At 46.8% G+C, this 27,433-nt stretch overlaps 1 protein-coding gene across 2 annotated transcripts in view; it reads right to left on the bottom strand.

Annotated features, from left to right (window-relative positions):
• LOC137535477 (zinc finger protein 271-like) overlaps window positions 1-27,433 on the bottom strand; it is a 408,695-nt gene that overhangs the window by 103,028 nt on the left and 278,234 nt on the right. The window contains exon 1 of one of the 2 annotated variants that reach the window (XM_068257309.1): window positions 10,148-10,184. The exons of the other annotated variant lie outside the window; for it this stretch is intronic. The gene's annotated coding sequence lies outside the window, so the exon portion shown is untranslated. Of the gene's footprint in view, window positions 1-10,147; window positions 10,185-27,433 lie in introns of those variants that run through there. 2 annotated transcript variants of the gene reach the window in all.

The raw sequence follows: 27,433 nt of genomic DNA, 5'->3' as shown, positions 1-27,433 counted from the left end.
ACTACGATCTATTTTTTTTTAAATAGCTGTTGGAACTGACATTGTAACTTATGCCTTGTATATTACGGTTAGTGAGAACTGCCAATTAGCAACGTATAGTGGAGCTTTTACATCTACACGTTATATTAGCGTGTGTTATCTTTGATAAGTGTATGGTGTCTTGGGGATTGATTGTGGAGTATGAATGTTCATTTTATAAAGTGACCATTTTAAGTGTGAGATTTTTATGAGGTTTTAAATGTAGATTTGGAGAGAACCATAGATTAAACTTGATCATCAAGGAAATAGCGCGTGTTCTTTGTTTATAACTAAATTGAAAATGTCTCACCTCTCCTTGAAGCTGAATCGCAAACCTGAAGAACTGTTGAGAATCCAGATGGATGGGTACATGCAGATAGGCGTCCTTTAAATCCAGGGACATCAGAAAACAGTCCTTCTGTAAAAGATTTGTTACAGATTGAATGTTGTCCATTAGAAATTTCCTGTATTTCACTGCCTCGTTTAACTTTTTTAGGTTTAGAATGAAACAATATTCTCCCAGAGGTTTCTTGACCAGAAAAACTGGAGAGTAATAACCCTGAGCCCTGTGGCATAAGGGAACTTCTCTTATTACCCTCTTTTGTAGTAGAGATGTCACTTCTGCAGCCAGGGCAATCTGTTGTAAGGGATCTGGTAGAACCTGATTGATCATAAATCTTTTGGGGGGAGACTGGACAAAACTCTACCTTGTAGCCTTCTAGGATTATGTTTAGTAACCACTGGTTTGAGAAAGTCTGTTGCCAATTTTTGAAGAAATGGGTGAGCCTCCCCCCGACTGGCACCCTGGCGTCATTGTTTTGATGAATGAGAGTTTGGAACAGCAGCCGCCTTTCCCGTCTGAGGTTTATAGGGGGCCCATCTCCTTTTACTGGGGTTCTTGTTATCGGTCTCATTTTTGTTTTGAGCTCGAAAGGAACGTTTAATTTGAAAGGGTCTCTTCTTTACAGGGAAATTCTTTTTGACATCTGCTGTTCTATCTAAGGTTTCCTCTAATTTAGATCCAAATAGAAGACCACCTTCGCATGGAATCCCACGCAGTTTAGATTTGGAAGAATTGTCCCCCTTCCATGTTTTGACCCAGACGCCTCTACGTGCCGAGTTAACAAGAGCCGTGGTTCTGGCAGTCAACTTGACCGTATCATCAGCTGCATCTGTCATGTAATCAGAAGCATTAAATGAGATTAGGAACATCCTCCAAAATGTCTTCCCTAGGAACACCAGAGGCTATTTTGGACTGAGGCTGTACTAACCAAGCTTTAAGGGATCTGCCCACAGCTGTGGAAGCTATAGCCGGTTTAAAAGTCAGAGAAGACGATTCCCAAGCACGTCTTAATAAATTATCGGTCTTTTTATCAATTGGATCTTTTAAATTGCCAAAGTCTTCAAATTGTAAATCTGACCTTCTGGAAACTCTAGATATAGATGGATCAAGCTTAGGAGCCGGTCCCCAGAATTGCTGATCGTCGACACTAAACGGATACCGCCTAGCCAAAGATCTAGGCCAAAAGGCCCTTTTCTCTGGCACTTCCCATTCTCCTGGGCTGACAATGCTTTAGCTCTAACTGGCAAAGCACAACAGTGCCTCTACTTTCTGAGAAAACTAAGGAGCGCTAACCTCCCACAGAAGCTGCTGGTTAATTTCTACAAATGCACTATAGAAAGCGGTCTGACCAATTGCATGACGGCCTGGTACAACAGCTGCACGAAGGCTACTAGAGAAGCCCTGCAGCGAGTTGTTAAAACAGCAGAAGCCATTATTGGCACTGAACTACCATCACTGGAACCTTTGTATAATACTCGCAGCGTGAGAAGGGCCAAAAACATTATCAAGGACAACACTCACCCTGGAAATGCCTTGTTTGAGCTCCTTCCATCAGGTAAATGTTTTAGATCAATCCGCACACACACAAACAGACTGAAAGACAGCTTTTTCCCATCCGCCATAAACTTGATGAACTCTGAATCCTCACTGAAATAATTAACACTGTGTACAAATTGTTTAAACATCTGTAATACCTGGCATACTTGTATAATTTCTTCTCTTCCTTGTTACTATCACTATGTTCCCTATATGCACCGTGGGGTTTTCATGAAAAGTAATTTCGTTGTGTTACACAATGACAATAAAGTGAATTGATTGATTGATATCTTTTAGAGATGAATGGACTGGAATAACCGCGGTCTGGGGATCCGACAAGCTCTGATACATCCTATCTAAAGCCTTTAGGGGCCTTTCCTCTGCGGCAATACCCATTGTTGAATTGTTGCAGACAAAAGACCCCCAATTAGATCTGGGGAGAAGGCAAATTTTTGTATTTTCTCTTTTTCTTCCTCATGTGAGATCTCTTCTAAGGAAGAAATCTCTAATTCCCCTTCTGAGAGATCAGAACCCTCCGATTCCACATGCTTTCTTTGCTGGTCTGCTTACGAGGTTGCACTGGAGGAGAAGGTGGGGGAGGGAGGGTAACAGGGTCAGCATCAGCATTGGAAGGTAGTAAGCTGATTGCTCTGCTGTCGACTGCTCCGCAGCAGGAGTAGCTGAAGAGAAAATAGGCGACTCTTTAATCTCCTTGATGGCCGAGGCCATTTCTGAACGCATCCATCCCATAGGATCCTTAAATACCAATGGAGATTCATCCTTAACCACTTTACTAGTACAATATTGACACAGCTTCTTGCCCAATGACGATGAAATACGAGTGTTACAGATTGCACATCTTTTCTCAGTTTTATCAGATTTAGATCTGTCTCCAGCTTTATCAGAAGCTTTGTTCCGTTTTATCCGATTTGGCTTTGGGCTGCAAGCAAAATCAGAGAAAAAGAGCCATCAGAATGATTATACCCCAAAACGAACTGTTAAGCAACCTGACACTCTGCCATTGCTTACCAGAGAGGGATCAGCACCAGTCTCCACAGATACTGCTGAGGATAGGGCTGTAGCGTCCTCCATTGTCTCAAAAAGAAAGAAAGTCAGTGAAATCTGACCATTTAAATACCTTGTGAAATCTAGTACACCTGTAGCCTCCAGCGGTCCTCCTTCAGTAATCAGCGCTGCCCCTGCCGCGCAATCACTTCCTGGATAGTGAAGTCACGTGGGATGCCGTCACCTGACTTCCTCCTGGACTCCGTTTCCGGCCAGAAGATCAAAGTGCGCGCCTGCGCACATAAAGCCCGCCTGGTTTCCAAAGAAGCCTCCATCATGCTGGGCAGATTTGCAACTGGCTCATTAACCAGCTCTGCCTGCTAACTGCCGTAACACCGCTCTTGACCCCCCGACATGGTCGCGCTCAGGCTCTCCAAAGCATCCTGTCCGGGAAAGAAAAACAACTGGGGCTTGATTCACAAAGCGGTGCTAACCTACTTAGCACGTCTAAAGTCTTTAGACGCGCTAACCAGGGTGCTAAGTAGGTTAGCACCGGATTTCTCAATCAGATCGTGCGCTAACTTTGCGCACGTAAAGTTTTACGCGCGCAAAGTTTTACGCGCGCTAAGTCCCATAGGCTTTAATGGGCACTTCGCGCTGTGCGCCCTGTGCTCTGTGCAGTACGCGCATAAAGTTTTACGCGCATAAAGTTTTGCGCGCGTAAAGTTTTATGCGCGGAAAGCTTGTTTAGACGTGCTAAGGGGGTTTTCACAGGCGTGCTAACAGTTAGCACCGCTTTGTGAATCAAGCCCCTGGAGTCTTAAGGCTCATACAGACGTCGGATTTTTCCGAACAACGGGTCGTTTGAACGTCCCGGCGGATCGCTCAAACTTAGCCTTAGCAGGCGAACGACAGTCTGTACACACGCCCGATTTGGCGTGCGGACGACTGAACGATGGGACGTTCAAACGACCCGTCATTCGGAAAAATCCGACGTCTGTATGGGCCTTTAGGGTGAGTTTCCCACTTATATATGCCTGCCTAATCTTTTATACAAATGGAATCTTGCAGCTTCCTGTCCAGCGTATGGGAGGGGAGACAAGTCTCACCAGGGGTGCTGTCCTGATGGATGTCCTGGGAAATTACATTACTGGGGTGGGGGACATTATATACTGGAGGATAATGGCAATGCTGGGGGACACAGGGGGGACATGGTTATACTGGGGAAGAAATTGCATTACTGGGGTGGGGGACATTACATACTGGAGGATAATGGCAATGCTGGGGGACACAGGGAGGACATGGCTATACTGTAGAATAAAATTACATTACTGGGGTTGATGTACATTACATACTGGAAGATAATGGCAATGCTGGGGACACAGGGGGGACATGGCTATACTGGGGAAGAAATGGCATTACTGGGGTGGGGGACATTACATACTGGAGGATAATGGCAATGCTGGGGGACAGGGGGGGGGGGGGGGCATGGCTATACTTGGAAAATAATGGCAATGCTGGGGACAAAGGGGGGTCATGGCTATACTGGGGAAGAAATGGCCTTTTTGGAGTGGGGAATGCTCTGAAAAGGTGCAGGAAAACATACTTAACATCAAGAACTACCGAGTCTCGATCTGGGTTTATAGGCTCTGGATTTAAAGGCACTACCAAACTCCTTGTCCATGCCCTCATCATCTCCCGCCTGGTCTACTGCAACTCCCTCCTGTCAGGCCTTCCTCAAAACCGCATCGCCCCCCTACAATCCATCATGAATGCAGCAGCCAGACTAATCTACTCCTCCCACCATGACTCCCCTACGTTAATCCCTTCCTATGTTTGGCATACAAATCTATACACAAGTCCTGCCCAACCTACATCTCTGACATGGTCAGCAGATACAGTATACACCTGGCTGCCTACTTCGCTCCTCCAATAACCTCCTCATAACCACCTCACGCATCTCACACTCCCATGCACAACTACTGGACTTCACTAGAGCTGCCCCCATTCGGTGGAACTCTCTCCCACTTCCTATCAGGCTTGCCCCCACCTTCAACACCTTCAAAAAAAAGCATTCAAAACTCACTTCTTCAAGGAGGCCTATATCAACTCAACATTGCCCTAACCCTCAAGAACTTCTTGATGCACCCCCTCCTTTCATGTCACCAACCCCTCCCTCTAGATTGTAAGCCTTTGGCAGGGCCCTCTCCCCTTGTGTATCATACTTGATGGTGTGCACTTTACCCAGAATTATGGGAACTTGTATGTTTACCACTCCCACTCCAGTGTATGATCTGGCATTGTATTACTATCTGCATTGTGTTGTGTATCTTATTGCTTGTTACCTGTATTGTTGTATCTATTGTCTATTACCTGTATTGTGCTGTCACCCCTGTTATCATTGTCTGTAATCCTATTTATTGTACAGCGCTGCGTAATATGTTAGCGCTATATAAATCCAATAAATAATAGTAATAGCACACATTATTATTGTATCACAGTATAAAAGCAGAATGTTTCAGCACACAGGCCTTTGTGAAGTGCATGAATGAACTGAAGTGAGACGGATATGGAGGCTGCCATATTTATTTCCTTTTACACAATACCAGTTGCCTGGCATCCAGGGCCGGATTTGTACTTCTTGCCGCCCAAGGCCCACTGTCACCACCCGCCCCCTGACCAACAGCATCCCAGGTACTGGTGTTCCTAATGCCTCAGAACAGAGCTTAAATTGAAACTGTTGCGCATGGGGTGGGGGAACGGCTGTTCACTAACCCTTCACTGCTTCCGTGCACTCTCCAGCTACTTCCTCCATCACCCAGAAGGAGGTAATGGAGAAAGAAGCTGGAGAGCTGAAACACAAAATAAAGGGCAGGGCACAGAGGTAGCGATAAGGGTGAGTTAAACCCTTCTTGCTGCCATGCGCAACAGTTTCAAATTGAGATCTGTTAAGAAGCATCCGGAACACCAGTACCAATCGTCACACTGATCCATACTTCCAACAAAGTAAAACTGTCACCTCCTGCAGTTAGTGAGATTTTAAAGGATACCTGATACCTGGGGCTTCTCCCCCCCCCCCCCCCCCCAAGCCTTACAGGTCCCTCTGTTTCCTCCTGGTCCCCTCTGTTGTGTCACCATCCCCCTCTGAAGGCTCGCCAGTCATGGGCTACCGTGCAAGGACCTCCTCGATTGCTTTCTACTCATGTACAGAATGTTCCTGGGCCACATGCGCAGTTACCCACGACTGGTCTAGTGGGCAAGCTTTTGGAGGGTGACGCGGGACAAAGTAATGGACTGAGAGGAAATCAAGGGGACCTATAAGGCAAAAGGGGGCTGGAAAAAGCGGCAGCTCCAGATAAGTAAAATAGAATTTTTTTTCCATTTCAGGACAAAAAAGCAACTACCCCATTCACACCTAAAAATTAAAACGGCAACGTTTTCATGCGCTGTTTTTTTCCCCCTCCTGGCGCTCCACTCAGCACTGTTTTTGTAAAATGCTATTTTCTAAGCGCATTTTTAAAGAGGTTTTATAATTCACTCCCTGACACAAGTCAGGAAGTGAACTCTTTGACCCAGAAAAGAATAAATACTATGGGCTTGATTCACAAAAGGGTGATAACTGAGTTATCACGCCTAAAAGCTTTGCACGTGCAAACCAGGGTGCTAAGTAGTTTGCACTCTAGTTTGCACATGTAAACTATGGTGCAAACTAGGGTGCAAACTACTTAGCACCCTGGTTTGCACGTGCAAAGCTTTTAGGCGTGATAACTGAGTTTTTAGGTGTGATAACTGAGTAATCACGCTTTTGTGAATCAAGCCCTATGTATTTATTCTTAAAAACGCAATTGCTGCACAAAGCGATTTTGTGAGCGTTTTGAACTCTCTCATAGGGAATCATTGCAGAAGTGTTGCGCTTAAAAAAAAGGCGGAAAAGGCCCCTAGTTTGAACGAGCCCTGACAGCGCTCACACACGCGATGCATGGGCTCCATGCAGCTAAAAGGGTGTGTACAGCAGCTGCATCCAGGAGTGTTAAAAGCATGTGCAGTTTGGATGCTCTTGGCCATGGCAGCTGTGCACAGCTGAGTAGGAGCATGATATAACAGGGCATGGAGTGGATACAGCATTATGGGGCCACAGCAGACAAAGGCAAATCTGAGTATGAGGACTAGTACGATGCTTCCAGGCCTGGCTACCTTTTAAAATTTACAAAGAGACATTTCTTTTGTTAGGTGGAGGGGGGATGGGCAGTGAACATTGAAAAAGAACGTCATTGAGAATAATTAAACAGAATAGTAAGTAGTTTCCACGTACTTACTGATAACATGCATTAGCTGTCTGCAGCTTAGAAATCAGCACTTTTTCTCCCCTTCATTCTTCACCACCACACACAGACAGGAGCAGAGCTTCTGGAATACATTGCATCAGGGGGATCTCGATCTGTGCCTGGGGTTCTGATTCATATCAGACCCAGCAGCACCACAAGACCTCCCCATCAGCACTGTCCTGGCCGGGCTGCCTCTGACGTCACTGACTTTTATATACAGTGGGTTCTGCAGCCGCGGCTCTGCCCGCTGTCTGACTGTAGAGGCAGCGCTGACAGAGGGGATGATATGCCTGGCAATAGGGAGATCATAGTGGCGCAGTGCATGCACATTTGCTCGCTGCCTCCACCACGTCACTTGTTGTAGCCGGAAGCAGCTCCCGGCAGCTGCACAGTGCACACAGACACAGGGTCAGTGCTGAGCACAGCGGGGCGGCTACGGCCGGCTATCGATCTTCTGCAACAAGGCAATGACTGGTGACGGGTCTGCACCTGTCATCCGCCCCATGGTTAAAATTCGCCCAAGTCCTGGGCTTTGGGGGCCTTCCTCTAAATCCGGCCCTGCTGGCATCCTGCTGATCCTCTGCCTCTAATACTTTTAGCCCCAGACATTGAACAAGCAGCAGCAGATCAGGTGTTTCTCACATTATAGTCAGAATCTGCAGCCAAATAGATCAGCAGGGCTGCCGGGCAACTGGTATTGCTTAACAGGAAATAAATATGGCAGCCCCCATATTTTTCTCACTACAAGTGGTCCTTTAAAGAAAAACATTTATTTGTTACACCTGATACAAATCCTGCAATAAATCTGCATTGTGCCAACTTCCTGCTTTCATGGAAGCAGACATATTGATAACATCCTGTGTTTACAAATTAGCTGCCCTGCCGTGCAGAGAAGATTCCTGAGCTGACACAGCTGAGAGATCAAATTACAACTTGTGATTAGTCACAGATGAGGGGGAGTTAGTAGACAGGCTAAACTCTCTTAATACATACAGGATGCATTTCTCTACGTTTTCCTCCTGTCCTGTGTAAGAGTTCAGGTCCACTATAAATGAAATCTGCACTAGGAGCAGCGGCTGGATAGTGTACTGGATACAGGAAACAGAAGGATCGGACCAGCACCATATAGGTTACATCATTCATTTACATAAATAGGATAGAGAGTGTGCTGGGGTAACACAAATAGCACAAAACAAGAGAAAGTACCCTGTATAGCAGCACCACACGGACCGGAACAATAAATCCAAAAAATCTTTATTATCAAATTACAGTCCAACCCAATTAAAAGCAAGGAAGAAAAACAATCACAAAAGGTGAAATGAGTGGTGTGTAGTGATGGGCGAACAGTGTTCGCCACTGTTCGGGTTCGCCTGGATTTTGGCCTGTTTGGGTTCGGTTCGGCACCCCCCGAACACCTCATGGTGTTCGGGAGGGTGCTCGGCCACGCTGCCCGAACCCGATCAGGCCTTCTGCTGGACGATCACAGGCGCTAGTACCATCTGGTACTTCCGCCCTCTCTCTGACGCACTTCCTGTTTACATTTGTAAGTCGCGTCAAGAGAGAACAGAAGTACCGCGATGACGCGTACGAGGGTACGTGTCATCATGTAGATGACGCGTACCCTCGTACAAATGTAAACAGGAAGTGCGTCAGAGAGAGGGCAGAAGTACCAGATGGTACTAGCGCCTATGCTCTCCGGCTGCCCGCTTGCTGTCCTCTTCCTGCCAGCCTGCTACAGGTACTTTGGGGGACTTCTATTTAATTTTATAGGGACCAGCAGAAGGGAGAGCTTAGCGGGGAGGGGTGAGGGGCATTTCCGACCCCCCCCCCCCCCCGCGCTCGGGGCATGCTCTCCCTTTATGCTGGGACCCTAAAGGGACATGTTCGGGTTGGGTTCGGGGTTCGGCCCGAACATGCCGAATATCGGGGGCATGTTCGGCCGAACCCCCCCGAACCCGAACATCTGGATGTTCGCCCATCACTAGTGGTGTCCTAAACCAATAATCAAAATCCAAAATCACAGGTCTTCCTCATCCAAAGTGTTATATATGCAATGTAAACAAATCACACATGATAAATGTCAATACAAAATAAATCAATATTGCTAAAAAAAAATGACAAATCAAAAGATGCAAGGGAGAAATTCCAGCAACAAAATCAGCAAATCAGGTGAACAAGTGTCACAAGCCGCCCCAGAAGGGCTAAATACCAAAAATGGTAGAGATAAATGTCTATAATGTAACGTGCACCGTGCAATAGCAGCAATACAGAATGACAAGTAAAGTGCTCACGTGTAATAGAAGAGATGAGGGGACTGCAGGAACACCAACCACAAAGCCTTATTGCACCACGTGGGCAACTCCCGCTGCAGAAGAGGCACTGTGGGGTGTACAAAGGACAACTGTAGTGAGGGGGATATGGAGGCTGCCATATTATTAGGTGTAATTTGTTTACATTGCATATATAACACTTTGGATGAGGAGGACCTGTGATTTTTTTTAATTCCTTTTAATTTGGTAATAAAGATGTTTTGGATATATTATTCTGGTCAGTGCGGTGCTATACAGGTTCCTGGATATACACCCCCTGTGATGTAGGAGAGCAGTGTTCAGAGCGGGATTCACATATCTTAGTGCCCCGGGGTGCTACTGACTGTGCCTTCTGTGGCTGCAGCTCCCAAGCACTGTGAGTCAGACAGGAGAAAAGCCCTGTGTGACTGCTCACATTCCATCTAACACTAATGCTCTCTTCCCCATCTCTCCTATATACAGTTATTGCTGCATACCATCTCTATGCTCATTCATACTATTACTATCCTCATACTTGCCCATGTCTGCACTGATCTCCCCACTGCAATACATCCTGTACAATGCCCAGCAGCCATATATGTGCTAGTATATAACAAGAACCACACAGTTACCTCTTCCAACAACGTCTCCTCTCCACTTCCTGCAACTTCTCTTTTTCCTGTCTTACATAATTTCCTGTGTGTGTGATCGCCACCTTGTGGTGATTAGACAAACTGCAGCCACTGTTTGTGGGATCTCCTTCACTAAGTGTTACAGAATGCCTATAAAGCTCATGGTGAACCCTAAGCCCTAGGAGTGTGTAAGGGGCCTAAAAAGGACCAAAATAGACTCAATGTTAACCACTTGAGGACCACAGTCTTTTCGCCCCTTAAGGACCAGAGCCTTTTTCTCCATTCAGACTACTGCAGCTTTCACGGTTTATTGCTCGGTCATACAACCTACCACCTAAATGAATTTTACCTCCTTTTCTTGTCACTAATACAGCTTTCTTTTGGTGCTATTTGATTGCTGCTGCTGCAAGTTTTTGTTTTTATTATATTCATCACAAAAGACATGCATTTTGTCAAAAAAAGTTGTTTTTTTTTACATTCTGTGCAGACATTTTTCAAATAAAGTAAAATTTCAGTATACATTTTTGTCCAAATTTATTCTGCTACATGTCTTTGATTTTAAATAAAATCCATTCAGTGTATATTTATTGGTTTGGGTAAAAGTTATAGCGTTTACAAACTATGGTGCCAAAAGTGAATTTTCCCATTTTGAAGCATCTCTGACTTTTCTGACCACCTGTCATGTTTCATGAGGTACTAAAATTCCAGGATAGTATAAATACCCCCCAAATGACCCCATTTTGGAAAGAAGACATCCCAAAGTATTCAGTGAGAGGCATGGTGAGTTCATAGAAGATTTTATTTTTTGTCACAAGTTAGCGGAAAATGACATTTTGTGAAAAAAAAAAAGTTTCCATTTCTTCTAACTTGCGACAAACAAAAATGAAATCTGCCACAGACTCACTATGCTCCTCTCTGAATACCTTGAAGTGTCTACTTTCCAAAATGGGGTCATTTGTGGGGTGTGTTTACTGTCCTGGCATTTTGGGGGGTGCCTAATTGTAAGCACCCCTGTAAAGCCTAAAGGTGCTCATTGGACTTTGGGCCCCTTAGCGCAGTTAGGCTGCAAAAAAGTGCCACACGTGGTATTGCCGTACTCAGGAGAAGTAGTATAATGTGTTTTGGGGTGTATTTTTACACATACCCATGCTGGGTGGGAGAAATATCTCTGTAAATGGGTAGGTTCTCTGTAAATGATAATTTTTTGATTTTTTTTCTTTACACACAATTATCCATTTACAGAGATATTTCTCCCACTCAGCATGGGTATGTGTAAAAATACACCCCAAAACACATTATACTACTTCTCCTGAGTACGGCAATACCACGTGTGGCACTTTTTTGCAGCCTAACTGCGCTAAGGGGCCCAAAGTCCAATGAGCACCTTTAGGCTTTACAGGGGTGCTTACAATTAGGCACCCCCCAAAATGCCAGGACAGTAAACACACCCCACAAATGACCCCATTTTGGAAAGTAGACACTTCAAGGTATTCAGAGAGGAGCATAGTGAGTCTGTGGCAGATTTCATTTTTGTTTGTCGCAAGTTAGAAGAAATGGAAACTTTTTTTTTTTCACAAAATGTCATTTTCCGCTAACTTGTGACAAAAAATAAAATCTTCTATGAACTCACCATGCCTCTCACTGAATACTTTGGGATGTCTTCTTTCCAAAATGGGGTCATTTGGGGGGTATTTATACTATCCTGAGTACGGCGATACCACATGTGTGGGACTTTTTTGCACCCTAACTGCGCTAAGGGGCCCAAAGTCCAATGAGTACCTTTAGGATTTCACAGGTCATTTTGTGACATTTGGTTTCAAGACTACTCCTCACGGTTAGGGCCCCTCGTGGAAATTGATTTTGTTTTTTTAGTGTCATTTTCCGCTAACTTGTGACAAAAAAATAAAATCTTCTATGAACTCCCCATACTCCTAACGGAATACCTTTGGGTGTCTTCTTTCTAAAATGGGGTCATTTGTGGGGTTCCTATACTGCACTGGCATTTTAGGAGCCCTAAACCGTGAGGAGTAGTCTTGAAACCAAATGTCGCAAAATGACCTGTGAAATCCTAAAGGTACTCATTGGACTTTGGGCCCCTTAGCGCACTTAGGGTGCAAAAAAGTGCCACACATGTGGTACCGCCGTACTCAGGAGAAGTAGTTTAATGTGTTTTGGGGTGTATTTTTACACATACCCATGCTGGGTGGGAGAAATATCTCTGTAAATGACAATTTTTTGATTTTTTTTTACACACAATTGTCCATTTACAGAGAGATTTCTCCCACCCAGCATGGGTATATGTAAAAATACACCCCAAAACACATTATACTACTTCTTCTGAGTACGGCGATACCACATGTGTGACACTTTTTTGCAACCTAAGTGCGCTAAGGGGCCTAACGTCCTATTCACAGGTCATTTTGAGGCATTTGGATTCTAGACTTCTCCTCATGGTTTAGGGCCCCTAAAATGCCAGGGCACTATAGGAACCCTACAAGTGACCCCATTTTAGAAAGAAGACACCCCAAGGTATTCTGTTAGGAGTATGGTGAGTTCATAGAAGATTTTTTTTTTGTCACAGGTTAGCGGAAATTGACACTTTGTGAAAGAAAAAAAACCAATACAAATCAATTTCCGCTAACTTGTGACAAAAAATAAAATCTTCTATGAACTCGTCATACACCTAACAGAATACCTTGGGGTGTCTTCTTTCTAAAATGGGGTCACTTGTGGGGTTCCTATACTGCCCTGGAATTTTAGGGGCCCTAAACCGTGAGTAGTAGTCTTGAATCCAAATGTCTCAAAATGACCTGTGAAATCCTAAAGGTACTCATTGGACTTTGGGCCCCTTAGCTCACTTAGGGTGTAAAAAAGTGCCACACATGTGGTACTGCCGTGCTCAGAAGAAGTAGTATAATGTGTTTTGTGGTGTATTTTTACGTATACCCATGCTGGGTGGGAGAAATATCTCTGTAAATGACAAATTTTTGATTTTTTTTTACACACAATTGTCCATTTACAGAGAGATTTCTCCCACCCAGCATGGGTATGTGTAAAAATACACCCCAAAACACATTATACTACTTCTCCTGAGTACGGCAATACCACATGTGTGACACTTTTTTGCAGCCTAGGTGCACTAGGGGCCCAACGTTCTATTCACAGGTCATTTTGAGGCATTTCTTTTCTAGACTACTCCTCACGGTTTAGGGCCCCTATAATGCCAGGGCAGTATAGGAACCCCACAAGTGACCCCATTTTATAAAGAAGACACCCCAAGGTATTCCGTTAGGTGTATGGTAAGTTCATAGAAGATTTTATTTTTTGTCACAAGTTAGTGAAAAATGACACTTTGTGAAAAAAAACAAAAAAAATCAATTTCCGCTAACTTTTAAAAAAAAAAAAAAAATCTTCTATGAACTTGTCATACACCTAACAGAATACCTTGGGGTGTCTTTTTTCTAAAATGGGGTCACTTGTGGTGTTCCTATACTGCCCTGGCATTTTACGGGCCCAAAACCGTGAGTAGTCTGGAAACCAAATGTCTCAAAATGACTGTTCAGGGGTATAAGCATCTGCAAATTTTGATGACAGGTGGTCTATGAGGGGGCGAATTTTGTGAAACCGGTCATAAGCAGGGTGGCCTTTTAGATGACAGGTTGTATTGGGCCTGATCTGATGGATAGGAGTGCTAGGGGGGTGACAGGAGGTGATTGATGGGTGTCTCAGGGGGTGGTTAGAGGGGAAAATAGATGCAATCAATGCACTGGGGAGGTGATCGGAAGGGGGTCTGAGGGGGATCTGAGGGTTTGGCCGAGTGATCAGGAGCCCACACGGGGCAAATTAGGGCCTGATCTGATGGGTAGGTGTGCTAGGGGTGACAGGAGGTGATTGATGGGTGTCTCAAGGTGTGATTAGAGAGGGGGGAATAGATGCAAGCAATGCACTGGCGAGGTGATCAGGGCTGGGGTCTGAGGGCGTTCTGAGGGTGTGGGCGGGTGATTGGGTGCCCTAGGGGCAGATAGGGGTCTTATCTGATGGGTAGCATTGACAGGTGGTGACAGGGGGTGATTGATGGGTAATTAGTGGGTGTTTAGAGGAGAGAACAGATGTAAACAATGCACTTGGGAGATGATCTGATGGCTGGTCTGCAGGCGATCTGATGGTGTGGGTGGGTGATCAGATTGCCCGCAAGGGGCAGGTTAGGGTCTGATTGATGGGTGGCAGTGACAGGGGGTGATTGATAGGTGATTGACAGGTGATTAGTGGGTTATTACAGGGAAGAACAGATGTAAATAATGCACTGGCGAATTGATAAGAGGGGGGGGGGGTCTGAGTGCAATCTGAGCGTGTGGGCGGGTGATTGAGTGCACGCAAGGGGCAGATTAGGGTCTGATCTGATGGGTAACAGTGACAGGTGGTGATAGGGTGTGATTGATGGGTAATTGATGGGTAATTAGTGGGTGTTTAGAGGAGAACAGATGTAAATAATGCACTTGGGAGGTGATCTGAGGTCGGGGTCTGCGGGCGATCTGATGGTGTGGGTGGGTGATCAGATTGCCCGCAAGGGGCAGGTTAGGGGCTGATTGATGGGTGGCAGTGACAGGGGGTGATTGATGGGTGATTGACAGGTGATTGACAGGTGATCAGTGGGTTAATACAGGGGGGATAGATGCATACAGTACACAGGGGGGGGGGGGGGTCTGGGGAGAATCTGAGGAGTGGGGGGTGATCAGGAGTCCCCAGGGGGCAGTTTAGGGCATAGAAAAAAAATAGCGTTGACAGATAGTGACAGGGAGTAATTGATGGGTGATTAGGGGAGTGATTGGGTGTAAACAGGGGTCTGAGGGGTGGGCAGGGGGCGTCTGAGGGGTGCTGTGGGCGATCAGAGGGAAGGGGGGCAGGATCAGTGTGTTTGGTGCAGACTAGGGTGGCTGCAGCCTGCCCTGTTGGTCCCTCGGACACTGGGACCACCAGGGCAGGAGGCAGCCTGTATAATACGGTTTGTATACATTACAAAGCATATTATACGCTTCCTATGCAGCGATCGTCAGGTTAACAACCCGCTGGCGCTTCCGATTGGCCGGCGGGTTGACGACGTGAGTGAGCGGAGCCTATTGCCGGAGGATGCGCGCGCCTAACAGCACGCGATCACCGGCCAGCAGCAGGGATGGATCTAGGGGGGGGGGGGGGGGGGGGCAAGCGGGTATCTTGCCCCAGGCGCAGTTTGTTGAATTCTTAAAAAGGCGGCAAAATGAATGGCAGTTTAGGCGCCAAAACCTGACCTTTAGGCGCCAAAAGCTGACCTTGCCCCAGGCGCAACTTGGTCTTGATCCGTCCCTGGCCAGAAGCCACAAGAGGACTCGGCTGTAGGCGGTCCTCAAGTGGTTAAGCAATACAGAAATGTGCCTTTTTCAAACAGAAGGTATTTGATATTATTCAGAGTGGAGTGATCATATGATGTCTCCCACAATGCATCACTGCTGCATATGCAAATCACCTCTGTCAACCCTGAAAGCTAAACACACCCCAGAACCGTTGGAATGCAATGATGAGTCAGCTTATTTTACAGAGCCACAATAATCCAACATGCATTTCAGACTGGCTGATCCTCATCAGTGCAAGGCATGGATTAAAGAATACCCGAAGTGGAATGTGACACGATGAGATAGACATCAGTGTTCTCCCCAGGGCTAATTAAGTGGGTGGGCCGCCCGGCTGTTTTGAATTCCCGCCCACCTGCTCTCCTGCCTCACGTACTAGAAAAAAATGGTGCTGTAAAACTGCAGCCATGAGCGCTTAACTGCGTTCCATCAGCGGCCGTCTCAAACAATAGCGAAAGCCGCTGCTACACAGTGCAGGAGGCTTCTCTGCCTGTGTAACCTCCTCCGGGTACTGTGGTTGGCTGAGCGGGTTGTAAGGGGCGGGACCATGCTCTGCATACTGCGGGAGTGAGCCGAGTTCCTAGTCCCTCCCTCGTGGAGAGTGTCAGCCTGACAGCCTCAGCTTCTCCCTAGTACTGTGTTTCTACTCTGCTAGTCCGCCCCACTTTGCTGGCTGCCTGTGTCTGCAATGCATTCACATGTGTAGGCAGCTCAGCTAGTGGAGGCGGCTGTCTGATACACATCTAGTGTGATAGCGTAGTGCAGGCAGGCTACTGTTGTGTGGGGAGAGGGAGGCTCTCTGTGTGGAGACAGCTTGAAGCTGCAGGCAGATTCTCTCTCACACCCAGCGAAACCAATGTGTTCCCTCTGTCCTGGGCTGGCTGCATGAATGTCAGCAGCCAGTCCCATCCTTTCCGAATCCACATAGCTCCGAGGCCAACTCAGAGCACAGATAACATCAGGCAGTGCACGGCATTGAGCTCTGCTGCCCCGCCCCCCTCTCCAGCTTCTCTTCAACACAAGCTGCTCTGATGCCGCTCTGATGCTGGGAGAACTGCACAGGAACTCTGATCATCCTTTTACTGGTATGAGATCTATGTGTCCACTAATGAGCAGGAGCACTTTTTATCTGATAAATTTTAGTCTGCAGAGCTTTCAAGCTAGGGGACAGGGGCGTAGCAATAGGGGTTGCAGAGGTAGCGACCGCATCGGGGCCCTTGGGCCAGAGGGGCCCCAAAGGGCCCTCCCTCATCTACAGTATTAGCTCTCTATTGGTCCTGTGCTCATAATAATTACTTCTATAGATACTTTGAATAGTGGTAATCCTTAACAAACTGTTTCCCATCCTTTTCTTGCACCTCTGACACTGTAGTTGCCTTTGGCAGGTTTTGGTACGCCGTATCAATTGTTACGTATAGAGTGCTTGGGGGGGCCCCATTGTAAAACTTGCATCGGGGCCCACTGCTCCTTAGCTACGCCACTGCTAGGGGACCTGGGAAAACAAACAAACAATGACTGCAGTCAGCTGCAATTTAGATAAGCTGACTTGCTGGAGATGGAGGATGGTGCTGAATGCTGTCTGTGTCAGAAGTGCTTATATACCTTACTTGATTTACAATTGTAAAAAGTTGGCATAGAGCAGTAAAAAGTACAAATTTGGCTCTGGTAGTTGGGCAAAGTCTGTTAAAAGTAGCCCACTGATCAAAAACCTAAATATGGAACACAGATCCTGTGTTGAAGGTGTGTGCAGGTGGCTTGAAAGGGCAGTGTGTGGGGAGTGATGCTTGCAGAGTTCGCATGTTCTTTCATATGGATGTTATTTTCCAGCGGTATTGCAGATAATTTAGTATGATACTGACTGACCCTGTACACTATCTGCAATACCCCTTGACCCCAGCAGCAAATAACATCCATGTGAAAAGCAAAAATCACCCCCCTCCCCCTTATGGAGTGCAACAAACACCGTTGTATGATACGTGAAATTAACCGACCTATTAACCACCCTGGCGTTCTATTAAGATCGCCAGGGCGGCTGCGGGAGGGTTTTTTTTAAATTAAAAAAAAACTATTTCATGCAGCCAACTGAAAGTTGGCTGCATGAAAGCCCACTAGAGGGCGCTCCGGAGGCGTTCTTCCGATCGCCTCCGGCGCCCAGAATAAACAAGGAAGGCCGCAATGAGCGGCCTTCCTTGTTTTGTTTAGATCGTCGCCATAGCGACGAGCGGAGTGACGTCTCAGCCGCCTCCGATCCAGCCCTTAGCGCTGGCCGGAACTTTTTGTTCCGGCTACGCTGGGCTCAGGCGGCTGGGGGGACCCTCTTTCGCCGCTGCTCGCGGCGAATCGCCGCAGAGCGGCGGCGATCGGGCAGCACACGCGGCTGGCAAAGTGCCGGCTGCGTGTGCTGCTCTTTATTTGAACAAAATCGGCCCAGCAGGGCCTGAGCGGCAGCCATCGGCGGTGATGGACGAGCTGAGCTCGTCCATACCGCTAAGATGGTTAAATGCAATAATCACCCCTAGTATGAAATGCAACTAGAACACCAATATTCAGTGTTATCATCAGGCTCTTTTAGAGGAGTGCTTCAGCCAGCCAATTTTGGTAAGCACCGGGTGTCGTTGTTTCTCCTCATCCTGTGCGGTAAGCAGAGTTGCACCGGCCCTGAATTCCCCCGTCGCACCCCACCCAGCTACTTTTTCATGCCACCCGGCTGGAAAAAATTTCTGGGGAGAACACTGGACATGTGTATGTACAGTGCCTAGCACACAAATAACTATGCTGTGTTCCTTTTTATCTTTCTCTGCCTGAAAGAGTTAAATATCAGGTATGTAAGTGACTGACTCAGTCCTGACTCAAACAGGAAGTGACTTCAGTGTGACCCTCACTGATAAGAAATTCCCCTTTTTATCTCTTTCCTGCTCTCAGAAGCCATTTTCTGCTAGGAAAGTGTTTTATAGTTGGAATTTCTTATCAGTCAGGCAGGGGTCACACTTATCGGCTTTCGTACGCGTTTTCTGCACAGAAAAACTGACTTCAACTGAGAACTCATGTTAATCAATAAGCAAGGTCACACTTTAATGCAGATTTCGCACGCAGAAAAAAAAACTGACATCTTGCGCAATTTGTCAGTTTTCTCTATAAATTACATTAGCTGCTGTAAGGCAGGGGTCACACTTGTCTTTCAGTTTTCTGCAAAGTGTAGAAAACTGAAAGACAAAGTGTGACCCCTGCCTGAGGGTCACACTGCAGTCACTTCCTGTCTGAGTCAGGATTGAGTCAGTCACTTACATACCTGATATTTAGTGATAGGCACTTCAGGTATCCTTTAACCATTCAACCCGCATTTAACCCGCTTGGACGTGTGTCAGGTCCAGGCGGCTGATGCACGTTCCCACGTGTGATTGCGCCTGCGTGCACCCATGCCTCCCCCGTTAGCCCGGAGATCAATGAATGGGAACATAGTTCCCATTCATTGATCTAAGTCCCCGGTTCAAAGACCGAGGGTTTCTCATCAGAAGCAGCCGTCTTTCTGTCAAAAAAAAGTTTCTCATCCTCTATATGCTTCCTGGAAGCAAGCACTTCGCTTCCAGGGCTTAAAAAAAATCACTGTGGCCATCTTGTGGCCAAATAGTAAAACTACATCTACATCAACATACATTTTTTAATAAAATAAACCCACATTATTACATTTAAAATTAACTGTTTTCCTCCCACACCAAAAACTACCCACATACATTATTTTTATGAAAAAAAAATTACAATAAAAAAAAAAAACAAATAGTTACCTAAGGGTCTGAACTTTTTTAATATGCATGGGAAGAGGGTATATTACAAACATTTTTTAAATTATAAGCTTGTAAACAGTGATGGATGCAAAACTGAAAAAAGCACCTTTATTTCCAAATAATATATTGGCGCCATACATTGTGATAGGGACAAATAGACAAATAAAATACATAGATTTTAATTATGGTAGCATGTATTATTTTAAGGGTATAATGGCTGGAAACGAAAAAATAATGATTTTTTTTCCATTTCTTCTTAATATTCCTGTGAAAATGCATTTAGAAAAAAATTATTCTTAGCAAAATGTACCACCCAAAGAAAGCCTAATTGGTGGTAGGAAAAACAAGAAATAGATCAATTCATTACGATAATTAGTGATAAAGTTATTGGCGAATGAATGGGAGGTGAAAATTGCTCTGATGCATACGGTGAAAAATACCCGCGGGCTGAAATAATTAATGTGGCTCTATGGGGAAAGGCTTGGAACATCCACAGTTAGATTGCCCATCAAGCTAAACAATCTATTATCATCATCATCATTATTATTATTTTCAGTTGCTACACATCAGCCTCATCTACAGATACATCACATATAAAATGACAAGAAAAATAACAAATCATTATTATTATTAGTCCACAGACAGTTGCTGGAGATATAGAGCTGCCATATGGATGTGTCTCCATGGTTACAGGAAGTGTCAGTTTCTTGCAGCAGACTGGGAGGAAGAGGCAGAGTTACTGGAGAAGCTAAGGAAGACCGCTCGCAGCGAGGTCCTGTAAGCAAGAGAAGCACACAGCGCTCTGCTTATGCCGGGGACACTCGGGGTGCAGGGACACAGAGGATCTGTCTGCCTTACATTCTGTTCTGGTGGGTGGCAGCATGGTGGTAAGCCTTTATCTAATGGGCATTACCGTAATCAGCTGCACACAATACGGGACACAGTGCACATAGCGGGGGACACACAGCGCTCTGCTTATGCCGGGGACACTCGGGGTGCAGGGACACAGAGGATCTGTCTGCCTTACATTCTGTTCTGGTGGGCGGCATGGTGGTAAGCCTTTATCTAATGGGCATTACTGTAATCAGCTGCACACAATACAGGACACAGTGCACATAGCGGGGGACACACAGCGCTCTGCTTATGCCGGGGACACTCGGGGTGCAGGGACACAGAGGAGCTGTCTGCCTTACATTCTGTTCTGGTGGGTGGCAGCATGGTGGTAAGCCTTTATCTAATGGGCATTACTGTAATCAGCTGCACACAATACAGGACACAGTGTACATAGCGGGGGACACACAGCGCTCTGCTTATGCCGGGGACACTCGGGGTGCAGGGACACAGAGGAGCTGTCTGCCTTACATTCTGTTCTGGTGGGCGGCAGCATGGTGGTAAGCCTTTATCTAATGGGCATTACTGTAATCAGCTGCACACAATACAGGACACAGGGCACATAGCGGGGGACACACAGCGCTCTGCTTATGCCGGGGACACTCGGGGTGCAGGGACACAGAGGAGCTGTCTGCCTTACATGCTGTTCTGGTGGGCGGCAGCATGGTGGTAAGCCTTTATCTAATGGGCATTACTGTAATCAGCTGCACACAATACGGGACACAGTGCACATAGCGGGGGACACACAGCGCTCTGCTTATGCCGGGGACACTCGGGGTGCAGGGACACAGAGGATCTGTCTGCCATACATTCTGTTCTGGTGGGCGGCAGCATGGTGGTAAGCCTTTATCTAATGGGCATTACTGTAATCAGCTGCACACCATACGGGACACAGTGCACATAGCAGGGGACACACAGCGCTCTGCTTATGCCGGGGACACTCGGGGTGCAGGGACACAGAGGAGCTGTCTGTCTTATATTCTGTACTGGTGGGCGGCAGCATGGTGGTAAGCCTTTATCTAATGGGCATTACTGTAATCAGCTGCACACAATACGGGACACAGGGCACATAGCGGGGGACACACAGCGCTCTGCTTATGCCGGGGACACTCGGGGTGCAGGGACACAGAGGATCTGTCTGCCTTACATTCTGTTCTGGTGGGCAGCATGGTGGTAATCCTTTATCTAATGGGCATTACTGTAATCAGCTGCACACAATACTGGACACAGTGCACATAGCGGGGGACACACAGCGCTCTGCTTATGCCGGGGACACTCGGGGTGCAGGGACACAGAGGATCTGTCTGCCTTACATTCTGTTCTGGTGGGCAGCAGCATGGTGGTAAGCCTTTATCTAATGGGGATTACTGTAATCAGCTGCACACAATACGGGACACAGTACACATAGCGGGGGACACACAGCGCTCTGCTTATGCCAGGGACACTCGGGGTGCCGGGACACAGAGGATCTGTCTGCCTTACATTCTGTTCTGGTGAGCGGCAGCATGGTGGTAAGCCTTTATCTAATGGGCATTACCGTAATCAGCTGCACACAATACGGGACACAGGGCACATAGCGGGGGACACACAGCGCTCTGCTTATGCCGGGGACACTCGGGGTGCAGGGACACAGAGGAGCTGTCTGCCTTACATTCTGTTCTGGTGGGCGGCAGCATGGTGGTAAGCCTTTATCTAATGGGCATTACCGTAATCAGCTGCACACAATACGGGACACAGAGCACATAGCGGGGGACACACAGCGCTCTGCTTATGCCGGGGACACTCGGGGTGCAGGGACACAGAGGAGCTGTCTGCCTTACATGCTGTTCTGGTGGGCAGCAGCATGGTGGTAAGCCTTTATCTAATGGGCATTACTGTAATCAGCTGCACACAATACGGGACACAGTGCACATAGCGGGAGACACACAGCGCTCTGCTTATGCCGGGGACACTCGGGGTGCAGGGACACAGAGGATCTGTCTGCCTTACATTCTGTTCTGGTGGGCGGCAGCATGGTGGTAAGCCTTTATCTAATGGGCATTACTGTAATCAGCTGCACACAATACAGGACACAGGGCACATAGCGGGGGACACACAGCGCTCTGCTTATGCCGGGGACACTCGGGGTGCAGGGACACAGAGGAGCTGTCTGCCTTACATTCTGTTCTGGTGGGCGGCAGCATGGTGGTAAGCCTTTATCTAATGGGCATTACCATAATCAGCTGCACACAATACAGGACACAGAGCACATAGCGGGGGACACACAGCGCTCTGCTTATGCCGGGGACACTCGGGGTGCAGGGACACAGAGGATCTGTCTGCCTTACATTCTGTTCTGGTGGGCGGCAGCATGGTGGTAAGCCTTTATCTAATGGGCATTACCGTAATCAGCTGCACACAATACGGGACACAGGGCACATAGCGGGGGGGGGGGGGGGGGGACACAGCGCTCTGCTTATGCCGGGGACACTCGGGGTGCAGGGACACAGAGGAGCTGTCTGCCTTACATTCTGTTCTGGTGGGCGGCAGAATGGTGGTAAGCCTTTATCTAATGGGCATTACTGTAATCAGCTGCACACAATACGGGACACAGGGCACATAGCGGGGGACACACAGCGCTCTGCTTATGCCGGGGACACTCGGGGTGCAGGGACACAGAGGATCTGTCTGCCTTACATTCTGTTCTGGTGGGCGGCAGCATGGTGGTAAGTCTTTATCTAATGGGCATTACTGTAATCAGCTGCACACAATACGGGACACAGGGCACATAGCGGGGGACACACAGCGCTCTGCTTATGCCGGGGACACTCGGGGTGCAGGGACACAGAGGATCTGTCTGCCTTACATTCTGTACTGGTGGGCGGCAGTATGGTGGTAATCCTTTATCTAATGGGCATTACTGTAATCAGCTGCACACAATACAGGACACAGGGCACATAGCGGGGGACACACAGCGCACATAGCGTGGGACACACAGTGCACATAGCGGGGGACACACAGCGCTCTGCTTATGCCGGGGACACTCGGGGTGCAGGGACACAGAGGATCTGTCTGCCTTACATTCTGTTCTGGTGGGCGGCAGCATGGTGGTAAGCCTTTATCTAATGGGCATTACTGTAATCAGCTGCACACAATACAGGACACAGTGCACATAGCGGGGGAGACACAGCGCTCTGCTTATGCCGGGGACACTCGGGGTGCAGGGACACAGAGGATCTGTCTGCCTTACATTCTGTTCTGGTGGGCTGCAGCATGGTGGTAAGCCTTTATCTAATGGGCATTACTGTAATCAGCTGCACACAATACGGGACACAGGGCACATAGCGGGGGACACACAGCGCTCTGCTTATGCCGGGGACACTGGGGGTGCAGGGACACAGAGGAGCTGTCTGTCTTACATTCTGTTCTGGTGGGCGGCAGCATGGTGGTAAGCCTTTATCTAATGGGCATTACTGTAATCAGCTGCACATAGCGGGGGACACGCAGCCATTACTGCTCAGCTTAAAGGGACTCAGAGATCGTTTAAGTAAAAAGATTTATACATATCTGGGGCTTCCTCCAGCCCCATACGCTCTGTCCTCAGTCTTCTGTAGCGCCGGTACCGGGTCCCCGGACTTCCGACAGACGCTCCAGTCTACGCAGGTAAAGTGCGCTCTTTGCATATCTCTCCAACAGCTGCTAGAGAGATACGTAGAGGGCGCACTTCTCTTACATCAGACTGGCTCCAGCTGATGGAAGTGCGGGGACCCGGTATCGGCGCTGCAGAAGACTGAGGACGGTGGCGTGGGAGCGATCAGAGTGTATGGGGCTGGAGGAAGCCCCAGGTATGTATAAATCTTTTTACTGAAACAAGCTCTGGTAAAGTTTAAAGCTTATCTGAGAGGGATTTGGATGTCTCCTTTTTTATCAATCATCTTTTTACTGAAAGCAAAAAAGATATCATACATCATAAAACAATGTATAACATATAGAAAATAGAGGCACCCTTGTGGGAGAGAACTGGATGAAAGTCCTTCGCTAAGAAAGCAAAACATACAGGGGACATGCAGTCCATCACAACTATAGATCAGCACAAACTGTGCAGTCCACCCTGTTATGCCAGTAGGTTCCCTACTCCACAAATAAGAATATAGGCATAAAGACTTACAACACTATGATAAAACAGCAATACAAAAAAGAAATGAAGTGAACCATAGCAAAGAAATAAAAGAAAAAAAAATAAACAAACATAAACCAAAAAACCAGGGTTGGAGGATGTTTCCTTTTAAACAATACCAGTTGCTTGTCAGTCCTGCTGATCTCTATGGCTGCGGTAGTGGCTGAATCACACACCTGAAACAAGCATGCAGCTAATCCAGTCTGCTTCAGTCAGAGCACCTGATCTGCATGCTTGTTGAGGGGCCGTGGCTAAAAGTATTAGAGACACAGGATCAGCAGGAGAGTCAGGCAACTGGTATTATTTTAAAAGGAAAAATCCATATCCTTCTTAGTTTAGGTTCCCTTTGACTACATACCTTCAGCTTCTACCTGAGTCAATCATGTTTCACATTTTTTTAGGTATAAGTTGTAGGCTGTAACTCGAGTATCAATGGGGTAGATGCTGAAAGTCTGCCAACATATGCTACAGGTTTCAGGAAACTCCAGATTAGTACCGTGTAGCAGTGAGCAGGTTCAGGTGTCCACATAGCTGCCCCTGAATTTTATAGTCTCTGCTACCACTGAGGTCTGAAGCAGAAGAGACCCGAGCCTCAATGTACTGCAGTGACAGCCAGATGCCCTGTGGCCAGTGCAATAGTCCTCTCCTAGGCTGACAATGCTTTAGCTGTAACTGGCAAAGCACAACAGTGCCTCTACTTTATGAGAAAGCTAAGGAGCGCTAACCTTCCACAGAAGCTGCTGGTTAATTACTACAGATGCACTATAGAAAACGGTCTGACCAACTGCATGCCGGCCTGGTACACCAGCTGCACCAAGGCTGCCAGAGAAGCCCTGCAGCGAGCTGTAAAAACAGCAGAAGTCATTATCGGCACTGAACTACCAATAACTGGAACTCTTGTGCAGTAAAACCCCCATTATCCGGCACTGACGGGGATTGCCAAATGCAAAATACCCCACACATTATACTAATCTCAGTAATAATGTTGAAATACAGTAATTTAAAACAAATTAAAACAAAAGAGACTTCCCTTAATGTAACAGAGGTTTATTACTGCATAAAGAAATGTAAAACAAGATTTATGCATCCTGCAAGGTCAGAATTTTTCCTTCTGGTTGCTGAGATTTCTGGATAACTGTATAAGACTCGCTGTATGAGAAGGGCAAAAATCTTTATCAAGGACATCACTCACCCCGGAAACGCCTTGTATGAGCTCCTTCCATCAGGTAGACATTTGCATCAATCTGCATACACACAAACAGACTGAAAACCAGCTTTTTCCCATCTGCCATAAACTTGTGAAACTCTGAATCTTCTCTGAAATAATTAACACTGTCTACAAATTGTTTAAAATTTTGAAATATCTGACATACTTGTATAATTCCTCCATTTCCACCTTTGTTACTTCAGTGGAGCGCTCGTTAAGCTAATGGAGCACTCATAAGTTAGCAAAACCGCAGCATAGAGTGCGCTGGAGATTTTTACCTCTCGCTCCTGTCATTAAGCTGCGCTGCTTTAGCATTGGCAACAGATAAACAGACATTGGCAGACAATACCAAGAACAATAGTCAAGTAGTGTAGGTGGAAAACATTTACAGCATGAGGGTAATAATACACCTGGGCAGGAGATATTGCACTACACAGGTGCTAGGAGGGTGCTGTACCCCTGCGGTGTTTGGAGGACCAGAGCTGACGCAGGGGAGTCTCTGCTGTCTGAGGGGTAGGATTACCACAGGAGGGCAGGCTCAGCAGGGGAGGGATAGAGTTCAGCAGGAGGGCGGGCTCAGCCGGGGAGAGATAGAGTTTAGCAGGAGGGCGAGCTCAGCAGGGAAGGGATAGAGTTCAGCAGGAGGGCGGGCTCAGCAGGGGAGGGATAGAGTTCAGCAGGAGGAATGCTTGAAGGTGCTGCTAAGCACGTTTGTTCTAGAGGAGATGGTCCTATAACGGCAACCCGATGGTAGGAGCTTGGTGGCGCTAGACCTCATTCTCGCCGTGTGGAGATTGAGAGGTGGCAGGGGTGATCCAATGATCTTTTCCACAGCGCTAATCACTCTTTGGAGTTTGTACCTGTCGCTGGTAGAGATGGCCCAAACTGTTCGCCGGTGGACAGTTCCTGGTGAACTTGGGCTGTTGACTGTAAAACAGAGACAGGGAAATCTCCTTTCCTCAGTTCAGTCTGGATGAATGGGAGGTTCTAATATCCCCACATCTGCAGCTCACAGCAGGTAAATAACAATGTTATATAGAACTTTCCTGGAGTCTCACATTCTTATTTTCACTTTAAGGGGATGTATCCTGACTCTGAATTACGCACAGCAGAGAAACCAGTATAATTTAAAATCTGGTTTATTCAGCTCCCAGCAAAAACAAATAATGATAATTTCAGCACTCTTGTGTTATCAGGAGTGTTTGTTCAACCAGATAAAAGTGTTTTGGCTTTTATTTACTTTTCAGGAGAGCTATGGCTGCATATGACTGCAGATCATGCCTCATTTGTATAGATAAAGCACCTGGTTTATTAACCCTTACATTAGAAAAGAAAAAAGTGAACACAAAGCAAGTTCTAACGAGGCTCAGTACTATATGTACCCATATTTATCTCATCATGTCACTTCAGTTCAGGGACTTTAACACTTTATAAACCAATGCACTGAATAGCATGAAAAAATCCTCATTCTGTGTATATTTGGTACAAAGAAAAAACAAAAACAATGTGCATCAGAACATTTGTGGCCAATACATTTTCCATACTCAACACAAGTGTCTGATAAGCTGTGACTTATGCCAAAAACATTTCCCACACTCAGCACATGAATAGGACTTTTCACCGATGTGAGATCTATTATGTTTGACAAGATGCGATTTACTCACAAAACATTTCTCACACTCAGCAAATGAAAAGCACATGAACCAGCTCTTCTTCATATTTACTGCCTGAAGTTTGAGAAAACAACTAATCTTCATATGCTATAGCTTATCCCAGAACTATCATCCTCTATAATAAAACCCTACTGTCTCTGCGTCCCATGTCCCTGTGTGTGTCCCATGTGCGCTCTGCGCATGTGCAGGGACG

This window comes from Hyperolius riggenbachi, chromosome 10 (genome assembly GCF_040937935.1).
Source record: "Hyperolius riggenbachi isolate aHypRig1 chromosome 10, aHypRig1.pri, whole genome shotgun sequence".
Classification (NCBI taxonomy): domain Eukaryota; kingdom Metazoa; phylum Chordata; class Amphibia; order Anura; family Hyperoliidae; genus Hyperolius; species Hyperolius riggenbachi.
The sequence above is the reverse complement of the archived record's forward strand: the minus strand, read 5'-3'. Positions and strand labels throughout refer to the sequence as shown.